The sequence below is a fragment of the Octopus bimaculoides genome, chromosome 28, assembly GCF_046866305.1.
Source record: "Octopus bimaculoides isolate indiv1 chromosome 28, ASM4686630v1, whole genome shotgun sequence".
NCBI lineage: Eukaryota > Metazoa > Mollusca > Cephalopoda > Octopoda > Octopodidae > Octopus > Octopus bimaculoides.
In genome coordinates, this window is record NC_142955.1 from 4,335,883 (window position 1) to 4,348,382 (window position 12,500).

Below are 12,500 nucleotides of genomic sequence, written 5' to 3' on the forward strand. Positions count from 1 at the left end.
ATTGGGAAAAAAGAGGTTGAAAGAAAGGGAGATAATAATGAAAAAAGAGGTTGGATGGAAGGGAGATAATAACAGCGCTAGTGATCCCATCAAGAGAAGGTGCGTGTGCATATATATGTGTATTAGGAAATGGTGTGTATGAAGGTGTGTGTAAGTGTCTGGGTCAATAGGGGCGTGTGTTAGTGTGTGCGTGTGTAACGTGTGTGTGAGTGCATATGTCTGGTTTGTTGTATTGTGTGTAGCGGTTGACGTGTGCTTTTTCACGTGGTATGTGCACGTGTGTGTGTGTGATCAAACAGTGTGCATGTGTATGGTGTATGTATGTGAGCGAAAGTTATCTTTGTCTATGTATGTTGCGTGTGTTAATGCGTGTTGCATGTGTATGTATATATTGTCTGTGTTCAGGTATTATGTGCGTGTGTGGGTATGGGAGTGTGTATGATGGTGGGTGGTGTGCATATATACGATGGGTTTCTATCAGTTTCCGTCTACCCAACACACACACACACACACACATCTCAATATATAACAATTAGAGAAAATAATATATTAAAATTAGAGGAAAAATTATCTGTGTGTGTGTGTGTGTGTGTGTGTGTCCCCATCAACGCCGGACAACCAGCATTCGTGTGTTTACCCCGTAACTTAGCGGTTCGGCACAAGAGACCGACAGAATAAGTGCTAGGCTTTAAGAAATAAACTTTAGGGTCGATTTATTCGACTAAAACCCTTCAAGGCGAAGCTCTAGCATGGCCACAGTAAAATGACTGAAACAAGTAAAAGAAATTGCTTGACTGTAATGTTTGTGCAAATTTATTTTATTCACACAACGGACATTGTTATTGTAAGTCAAACTATGTGCAAGGATTTGAGGGGGAAAAATCTACGCTTATTGCTTTTTCTGGAGTGTTCAAGTTGTCGACAATTTCGCTTTATGTTCCAAGAATAGACAGCCATCATATTTACATCCCATCTACCCTGATACCGTTCCTCCATGAACTTCATATGCAGAAGGGGAATATAATTTTCTTTATGCCAACAAGTGACTCTTATTGCGACTACCAGGCTTGAGGTCAGAGCCTGCTGGTCAATTCCCCTCTACCCAATTCTTCTCTCAGGCTCTACTGTCTCACTTGCACAGAAAGCAGGGATGTCCGGTGTATCTGCGTTGCTGTCCAAGAAGAAAGCATATCATTTGAAGGTCATGCAACAACTCGATGACTCTTTTTATGTCTCCGTATTCACGAAGGCAAATTGAATGCCCAAGTGGGACTATACCATATAAATTGTCATTGTAAGGAAGGACACACGTTAAGTTTCTCTTTGAGCTATTGATGAGCAGTTGAGTCCCCAATTCGGAGTTCCCAGTTTCTCTAGTAAAGCCTGCATTTTATGGCAAAGCACAAATCTACAGCCACTTCGAAAGTACTGCAGAAATGCAATTTCTCTGAATTGGAAGTAGGATACCTTCGTTCCTTTTTTCAAGCAAGTTTTATTCTCATTCAGTCTTGAGTTTTGAATGCTCTGTTTTGATAGTTCCAAATTTCGTGCCAAATTATTTAACTCCTGCTGATCGAATCCCTTACGAGGTGAGTCATCTTCAATTTCAGAATCTGCATCATTGATGTCACTGAATTCTTCACCATGATCTACATCTTCAAGAGAGGGTAACTGAACGAGAATTGGCCCTGGGATTTCAGCTGAATGAGACACTGGATGTATAGCTGATGGTAGACTGAGATACTCGATTTTACGTTGTTTTTCTTGTTGTTTTGAACTTTTCTCTAAACAAAACTAACAGTCTGCAATAATCTTTTGCTTTCGCAAATCATAGGTATCTTATCACGTATTCCCTTAGTCCAAATCCGCAATCTCTCGACGCACTGTCTGTGCACCTTGTGAGGGGCTCAAGACTTGTCTTGACCAACAACTTTTACTTTAAAATACGCAAAATAGCTTTGCTTCAAAAATGCACTGATGCTCGCATTTTAAGTGGGAATGGTGAAACTGCCACAGATACGAGGGTTGTATGAAAGGTTTTGAGCCTTCAAGGCCTTTGAACCTTGAAGTTTTGTACCTTCATCAGAAGTCTTGTAGCATGTTTTGTTTTTTTTGAGGCTCAAGATTTTTCATACACCCTTCGTATATCAAAAAGAATCAGAATCATTTAAGTGCTTACGACGAGAGAAGTAGCAGAGGCAGACATGATCTCAAGGAAACGAAATGAGTATGATAATAATATGTTGAAAAGTTACAAGCTTAGGAAAGCAATAAAAATGCTTACATAAGGTCTAGTACCATCTTGCATGCAGACTTTTTATGTATTATTTGGAGAATACGATAGCAGTCACCACCATCCCATAGACTCCACCATCCCAGATAAAGATATGTAGATTCTACATGTATGAATATACATCCCAAAACGAATATATGCATATACATTTATACAAATACACTATACACGCATAGACCTGTATACAAATACTCTATCAGAGAAAAGGATATGGTAGAAACTTAGGCTTCAGGTCCCAGGACAGAATCCCTCCACACTTCAGACCACCGATTCACTCACTTCAAAGTCATACCATCTCTCTTCCACTGCAAAATCTGCTCTCTGACTTCCTAATTTCAAATCCTTTGCACTGCCGTGTTTGTCGCTCCCATATTCATGTAATTTCATGCATTGTAACAAACTCCGGATGATGAAACCACATTCAGTTAAAAGCAACAAGTCAGCATCCAGCCTCCCTCTTGAAACAAGAAGTTCACTCTTGAGGACTGAAGACCAACTGAGGCATCTGATTGGTTAATAATCGTGACTTTTTTGAAAATGACTATAGGCTGCTATTCTTTTCAAAACTCAACCTAAAGTCACTAGATCTGACAAATTCTCACTCCTTATCAATAAAATAAGAGCAATCAACTGACCAGTCCTATTACTTCGAACAAACAAATTGTGCTTATATTCAGAGTACGCTGTAAAAGAAAAACTTGACATGTTAGAAGAAAACTGGCTGTAATTCTGAAATCAGCCAATTTTAGTTTAAATCAAGCGAAAAACCAAGCTCAGCAGAAATTACCTTCAAAATTGTTCACCTTAATAATCTAGTTCCATAATAATGTAACTCACTCTCTTTTCGATGATGGAACTGGTAACAACTAATATCTTTTAATAGGGATATTCTTTAATTCTTTTCTCAAGACTTTTATACAGAAACTAAACTTACTACCCAGCCTTGCCCGATAAAGTATTCCCGGAATTGTTTGCCAATTTGTAGAATGGAAATTCACGGTACTTATGCATGTATATGTATTTAACCTAACTTCTGGCCTTATTTAATTAGAACTATCCAAACAATAGTAATCAATTTACATGAGTAGAAGCTTTTAACAATTTTTATCCTGAAAATCACCTGTTAATTTTGTTTTAAAGAAGACAAAGTGAAAGATGTATGTGAAATGGACATGTGTATGTATGAGAGAAAGAGACAGAGAGAGAGAGACAGAGAGAGAGAGAGAGAGAGACACACACAGAGAGAGACAGACAGAGAGAGAGAGACAGAGAGAGAGAGAGAGAGAGACAGACAGACAGAGAGAGACAGAGACAGAGAGAGACAGAGACAGAGACAGAGAGAGAGAGAGACAGACAGAGAGAGACAGACAGACAGAGAGAGAGACAGACAGAGAGACAGAAAGAGAGACAGAGAGAGAGACACAGAGAGAGACAGACAGAGAGAGAGAGACAGACAGAGAGAGAGACAGACAGAGAGAGAGACAGACAGAGAGAGAGAGACAGACAGAGAGAGAGACACAGAGAGAGAGACAGAGAGAGACAGAGAGAGAGACAGAGAGAGAGAGACAGAGAGAGAGACAGAGAGAGAGACAGAGAGAGAGACAGAGAGAGAGACACAGAGAGAGACAGAGAGAGAGACAGAGAGAGAGAGTGCCACTTACACATACATGAAAGCACACACGTTCACTCACTCACTCACACACACGCACACACGTACATACAAAAAGATGTACGCATATGTATTGATGTATGTACGTATACATGACAACACACCTCTTCCCTCACTCTCTCGCTCGCTCTCTCTTTCTCTCTCTCTCTCTCTTTCACACACACACACACGTCCATTTCATATACACGTAAATACATCTTTCACTTTCTCCTCTCTTTCACTTCAAAACAAAAGTAAATAAATAAATTTTTTACGGAAATTAACGAACTCCGGATGATGAAATCACATTTAGTTAAAAACATTTCGAAATGATTAAAATATTGTGTACGTCAAAAATTCAAAGGTTTTTTTTTTTCTTAGAGAGCGCGAAGGCAATGTGTGTGTATATGTCACAGATAGCGGACGTGTGCTTGTGTGGATTGACACGCCATGACATTCATTGTATGTCTGTGTATTCTGTTTTTGTGTATGTGTGTTGACGTCTTGGAAGCAATGCATCTTTTTCATCAAGAAATAACAAAAATTGTGTAATCGTTTAAATAGAGGCTCAAATGTCACAAAAATTTGTGCAGCACTGCCGAAGGGAAGTATGAAAATAAATATGTAAAAACAATTAAGATAAAATAAACTATTTCTGAGATGTTTCAGTTACACACAAACATCCCTCGAGTTTTAGCATTATGAAGGTTTTCGTTCACTGAAATGTGCACCATATATGCAACTATTCTAGAAACAGCTTTAAGTCTTTATGCACAACTTCTTACTCTATTATTTATATACCTCTTACTCCAATAACTCTATTATAAATTCCATGCACTGAATTAATATCATATGTTTTGCTTGTTCATTCTGTCTTTCTAACACATATCTACCTACACAGTGATGAACTTATAGCCATTCATTATAGCCATTTATAGCCACGAGACTACTTTTGCTTAAGTCGCGGTTCAAGTGGGGATTTTAGTGGCAAACTAATTTGAACACATATTGTATATACCTGCTACATGACTTCATTAGGCGCAATTTTTTTGTACATACATACATACATACATTGCAATATGTATCTATGGATTTTTACGCAATATTCAATTAAATGCACAATTTAGTGTTTCCAAAACAACAAATATTATGAAATATCATAGATCCATAGATCCGTTAACAAAGCTGCAAGATTTTTAAAATTCAGACATAGTGAAAGTACCACAATAGCTAATTACTTCAACCTAGATCGCGTGGGCCGCCCCTCAAGCCCTCCAGCTTCCGCAGTAAGGGCTCTAGAGTTAACACATACAGAAGTGGGGAGAGAGGAGAGGATACCCTTGACAGAGCGCTTGATGTTGAACGGCTTCGAGAAGAACTCGTTCACCCTAACGCTCGAGTTGATGTTACTGTATAAAGCAATGATCCACCCGCGGAAGACGGAGCCGAGCACGAATGCTGCGAGGACCGACACCAGATGCCGATGTCAACCCTGTCAAAAGCTTTGAACTGGTCTAAATGGACCAGAACCCCACTCTTGCCAGGAGACCCATTAACTCTCTCTAAGATGTAGCGTAGAAGGTGGATATTGTCGTGTATGGATCTGCCAGAAACGGCACAAGTTTGTGCATCACCGACGATTCCACCCACAACACGTGCCAACCTTTTTGCTAACACCTTGGCCAGAAATTATCTATAATATTCCCCTTGTTTGGGTCCTTTCTAAGAAGCGTCACCACTTCCCGGTTCACAGATCTGGGTATAAGTCCATTCTGCTGCCAGTTGGTGAAGGCGCTAGCCAGTTGGTGAAGGCGTATGCTAGTAGATGCCCGAACAAGTCTGGCACACTGTTATAAAGCTCGTAGGGGGAGACCATCTCGTCCCGGCGACTTGTCTCCGCCGCAGTCAGACAAAGCCTCCTACACCTCCGCAGCTTTGATCGGCCCCTCACAGCACTCTGCTTCCCGCCCCGAGAGACGCGACATACCAGCGAGGAAGTTCGTGAGGTCCCTCCTACATTCCGACCCGCCTCTCCTCCCGAAATGCAGGGCGAAATGCTCTTGAAAAACCTTATACATCTCCTCGGGTTCGTTTACCAAGTTCCCTTGATTTTTGATCAAAGACCTTATAGCACCATTATTATCACGCTGGGTCTCTATCACATGGACCCATCCTGCGGCTCTGATTCCTCCCCGTCTCTTTGCACGTTGCTTAGCCCTGACTATGCATCCTTCATTTTTAGCCTCGAGGTGATGGTTAAGCGCCTTTCTCGCAGCTAAAACTCGGGGCGCAAAGCCAGATTCCAGTGCTTCGTCTAGGGCCCTAACTAAAGCCCTTTCTACTCCATTTTTCATAGTCACTAACTCCTTGCTATACCTAATAGACTAAACTTTTATGGCTCTTTTGAGGGCATACCGCCATTTGTTGTTAATAATGGCACCACACAATGCCCTCATTGCTGTCTAATCCAACTCCTGTACTCCTCGTGCCAAAAGTGACTTATTGAGTTTCCAGTGGCCGGGTCCCTGTCTACGTAACTTATTTAAGTCCATCCTACAGGTCACAAATTTGTGATCATAGTGAAATTGTGAACGACTAACTAGGTTTTTGTCTATTTCCCTAATTCGAATACTGTCTAAATAAGATCTAGATGATCCATCGCTATTCGTTCATGTCCACAATGGAGCGTCTAGGACATCTAGTCTGTACCTATCTGCTAGCTGAAATTGACTGAGTAGGTTACTGAAGCACGGGTCTCTCCTCCTGTCAGTAGACGAGCCAACGTATCTACGCGTGCACCACAGATTTCATTAAAGTCACCTAACATTACTATGGCGTGAGACGTCCCAAGAAACTTCACCAGACCTCGAAAAAAATCAGACTGTCCAGTTCTCGAGAGAGAATAGACAGCTACAAGCCTGAAGACCTTACCGCTGCTTGGTGTCACGTCAAGGACGACCAACCTACCTTCGGGTCGATGAAGGTAGTTCTTGTCTCTAAATCCAGTTTATGCTGAGTAGCACAGCGACACCTCGCCCTCCTCCAGGTAGGCAAAGAGGAATAATTTTCTCATAGCCATTTAAGAATGGGGCAAAACCCCGTCGACTACTCAGTCCGGACTCTGTGACAACCACTATAACCATCCTATGCGACCTGAGGTCATTCAGGAAACAACCTTGCTTCCATTCTTCCCCCAGGCCGCGTACATTTAAACATCCAGCATAAAGTGTATCCATAACGTTGTACTCACGGCTGGAGATGGAGTAACACTACCATCTCATTCCTTTGGTTTTTCTTTTGGGGCTTGCGGAGTGTCGTTGACTAGGCTCTCAAACATTAGTAGGGAAGTCTTTCCTCAGAGGGCCTATGTCATTTTTAAATCGGTTTGCTAACCTATTATAGTTAGCCCTGTCTATCTTATAAATCGCTATATTTTGGCGGATGTTTTTTTTTTCCCCCTCAGAATTTTTTGAGATGCTGACCGCATTTTACACGTCTTTCATTTACTGCAATAGTGACTTGTTAGTCGTCACTACTGCAGTATAATCCATGTCTAGATGGGAGGGGGACATTTTGGGCTGCGATTTTTTGGTGGTTGTATGTTCTGTTGGTTGTTGATTTTTACGTTTTGTTGTAAGGTTAGTGGGGTTGGATGGGAAGGGTTGTTTCCTTCCTTTTCTGGAGTATATCTACCACCCTTCACCTTTGGTTCCTTTCATTTCTTCTTCCTCTGTTTCATTTCCAGATGTTTCCTCACTTGGTTCTTCATCCATTTTGTTTTCTTTTTCCTTTTGTTTTTCAACAGATAGGAATAACACTGCTTTTTCGGGGGTAGGTTGGCACGCGGCCCTAATGTGGCTTTTTTGGCCACACTAGCAACGAGGCTTCCTCCCCTCTACCATGACTCTCAGCTTAGTCTTACAACAAACGACTTGTAAATGACTGTGCACCGTCGTGCATTATGAGTGGTTTCACTGGGAGGGGTAATCACAGTTTAGCTCCCCTCCCTTTTCATCATTCCTTTATACTTTCCTAACTCGTTACTTCTGCAGTTAACTTTTTTGAAATAGTGGCTACTGCCGCAAAATTGCTTCCTTTTTTCTCTGTATAAAATCTTCTCCAGCCAGCATGTTTATCAATGCTGTGCTGTTTTCTGTACTTTTGGTACTCTTACAAGAACTTCTACCAGGTTCATTACCATTTAATTAACAATTTAATTAATGTTTTGTGTGGGGTCTTTTTCACAAAATATAGCAATATTTTCCCCTTTCACACAAGGGGGGAAAACGTTAACAAATGACTGCCTCAGGCAGACAAATAATGTGTTTTACACAATAAAGACACTAAACAAAAAGTTCAACAACGTAACAATCCAACAGTATAAATTCATCGAATTATCCACAAAACTTACGCCAAACCTTTCGAACAACGCACAAACAACATTCACGTACAAGTCGGTCCAGATGATTGAAACAACGGAGGAAGCAAATGTCAATGTTAATTTATTGATGCATTTGGGGATGGTCATATTTTGCCAACTAAACACATGCACTATATACTTCCTTTTCACTTCAGCTTGTATTATTATCATTATTATTATTATTATTATTATTATTATTATTATTATTATTATTATTATTATCTTAGTGTTTTTTTTTTCTAGGATCTCTCGTCACACATTCTGTGACCTCATCACCGAATCTCCATCCCAGGTGTTTCCTCTTTCTCTGCTTATGCCAAAAATGGAATAAGCTGAAGAAAAGCAGGCACTTGAGGTAGGTTGTTGTTGTCGGTGAGGTCAAAGATACTAGAATTAATAACAATAATAATAATAATAATAATAATAATAATAATAATAATAATAATAATAATAATAATAATAATAATAATAATAAGGTCACAGAAAACGAGAAAGCAACCATACTCTGGGATATGCCAATACACACAGATAGAGAAATTAAGGCCAATAGACCAGATATAGTTGTCAAAGATCATGAAGGAAAAAAATGCTTTCTAATTGGTGTATCAATACCAGCAGATGGCAACGTTTCCCTAAAAGAAATGGAGAAACTTTCAAAATACAAAGACCTGGAAATAGAGGTAACTCGAATGTGGAATCTAGAAACAGAAACAATTCCTATCATAGTAGGCGCCTTAGGTATAATAAAAAAAATATTCAGACAAATACATAACAAAAACACCAGAACTTACAAATATATATAACATACAGAAAATTGCACTACTGGGCACTGCACGCATTCTACACAAAACACCTTCAATACAGTAAACATAAGAGCACCACAGCAAACCACATACCCAAGGCGCACAGAGCTGCGCTCGGTAGTGAAGTGAAAGCACGTTATAAAAATAAAACTACTGAACAATAATAATAATAATAATAATAATAATAATAATAATAATAATAATAATAATAATAATAGTAATAATTTTTGATTTTGATAAAAATAAAACTACTGAACAATAATAATAATAATAATAATAATAATAATAATAATAATAATAATAATAATAATAATAATAATAACAATAATAAATGCCCGGATGCAGTACCAGGCAGTGGCCATGCCTGGATGCAGTACCAGGCAGTGGCTCTCATGGCTTCTAATCTTAATTGATTGGAAGTGTTATCATGTACATTGTTTTGTGTCTTGGTATAAAAGATGGGCTACAGCAAATATTCTGCTTAATACCACAGATTTGCTTGTCAGTTGTTTGACCTTAACCAGTTGAGCATGTCCCTTGGTGGCTGACGATATGTGCATCTCTGATCACGAGCAGAAGTAGTGGGGGAGCATCATAGCCATGTGTTGAGAGGAATTCTTTGGGGTTTGAATAATTCACCTCTGAAAACATGGGTGTTTCATTCAACATCCTTAAACAAACCTTATTCAGGGACCTTTTGAGCAGGATGGGCTACTCGACCTGAATAAAATTCTAACTGGGCTCCACCTGCGAGGTCATGCTCTGTTTATCTTGATATGAGATCACCATGTCGCGTACATATGGTCGTGATGCATGTGCCTGGTGTACCCTTATCAGACGGTTAGTCATGATGGGTATACTGGGCTTCGTATATTTTACTCCAGTGTCACTTTGATGGCATGCTCTGCTCTCTCACTCAATAATAATAATAATAATACAAGCTGAAGTGAAAAGCAAGAATATAGTGCGTGTGTAGCTTCGTTGAGAGGAATCTTGAGCCATTCTTGCTGCAAATCTGCTTCTGCTGTTGCAGACACGACTGTGGAGGGTGACGACTTCTAACTTACCTCTCCAAGAGGCACCAAAGATGCTCAATAATATTAAGATCTGGAGATTGAGGGGTCGGGCACTCCATGCGTTGTAGCTAACTACTATTCTCTTCATTCCAATTCTTAACCACATGAAAGGTGTGTATTGGAGCATTGTCATCTTCGAAGCTTCACTCACCATCAGGGAATAATGTCTGGACCATGGAAAAGACTTGATTTCTCAAAATATTCGGATTAATTACTGCTATTGATCCGACAATGCAGAGCAACGATTGGACCCAGAGAATTCCAAGAAATGGCTGTCCAAACCATCACAGACACTCTCCCATGCTTCACTGTAGGAAGAAAGCAGTCAGGATTAAAAGCTTTTCCGGGCTGCCTCCACACATAAACTCGCCCTGCAGTGGGGAAAAGAGAAAAACTGGACTCGTCGAAGAATATTACTTGCTTCCATTGGTCTGTCGGCCAGCCCTTGTGATCTCTACACCAGCTCAGCCTTTTCTGGATGTTTTGATAAGAAAGCAGAGGTTTCCTGGTGGCGGCTTTTCCATGATATCCGGCTTTATTGAGCTCACGGCGAACAGTTTTGGTTGAAACTGGGCTAGTCAGATGTTGATTCAACTCTGCAGTCACTTTGGGGGAAGCTGTCCGGTGATTTTTCATCACAATGCGATTCAACATTCGTCGGTCTCTTTCACTGAGTTTCGAAGTCCTGTCAGACTTACTCCCCCTGCTGGAGGTTTTGCCCTGCTTCTCAAATTCAGTCATGGTCCTTGATATGGTAGCTCTCGAAAACCCAAGGAGTTCAGCTGTTCTGGTGACGGAAACTCCTGCCATTCGAGTTCCAAGAATTTTCCCTTTTCCGAACTCCGTGACGCCAGGCATCTTAGCTTAATTTATACTACGATCTGAAAAAGAGATAGAAATATTCATTAAATTAGATAAATAAAACCATCTACAATCAAAAAACACTCACAATGAAATTTGGATATCTGGATGGATATTCGTAATATAATGGCTCATTAAAATATTGGAATTAAATTTCTCCAACTCCTGTATGTATGTATGTATGTATGTATGTATGTATGTATGTATGTTTGTATGTATATATGTATGCATGTATGTGTACAAATATGTACGTGTGTATATATATATATACACACACGCACACACATAATTAATTTTAAAAAGGAGAAGACAACAATAAAAAACAACAAAGCGAGAACGTAGGACATGCAAAGTATTAATAAGATGCTCAGAGAAAGAAAAGAGTGGTTGTTTTACATTTCGAGCATAGCTCTTTTTCGGAAACAGGATAGTCCAAAGGAATATGAAGAAAGAGGGAAAAAACGGCAACAGTCCACGTGGAGTTACATTTTGGAATGACCAGAAGTAGGACAAAGAGAAAGTGCTTTCTGGGACAGGAGAGTGTGAAGAATGGTTGGTATCTGTGTGTATGTCGGGGGGAGCTGTGTCTGTGTGTTATGTGATAGCTTGTGTGTGTATGGTAGCGTATGTGTATGTGTATGTGTGGAGTGTGTGTGGTATTAACTGTGTGTATGCGTTTGTGCTGGTGAGCGGTCTCTGTGTGTATGTGTTAATGTCGTAGTGGGAGATCATCAGCAATAGTGACAGGGAGTGTATGGATGTGTGTGTGTGTGTGTGTGTGTGTGTGTGTGTGTGTGTGTGTGTGTGTGTTTTAGCACGTGGGCGTAGATGGGATGGTCAATAGGGAGTCGAGGCAGTCTGAAGCAGTCTGAAGGGTGTGTGAATGGGTGGATGTGCGTCCATGTGTGTGTGCATGTGTGAGTGTGTGTGCATGTGTATGCGTGTGTGTGTGTGCGTGTGTATGTTTGGAGTGTAGGTGCGTTGTCTGAAGGGTGTGTGAACGGATGGGTGTAGAAGAGACGTACATACATACATACATACATATTATATTAGAGGAATACTCTGTCTCTGATGACGGAATACTGAGTGTACGGACACGGACTTGCTAACCTATCACTTGGGAGATCCCTGAAACAGTTAATTAAAAATTCTAAATGGCTTGATATACTCGTCCAGCCTTGGTTTTCGTTGTCCTTTTTCCTCTAACGTATATATATAAAACATAGGACGTGTGTCTGTCTATGCGTTTGTCATGTTGTTAAAACTCGAGATCCACCCAACCAATTTTAATGAAATCTTACATAAGCATTTATATAGGGTCAATGGAGTGTCATAGTTCAAAAACTTTCGAACTTCTTGACTAATGCGGGCCCAGGGGTAGATAAAAGTCATTTTTTAA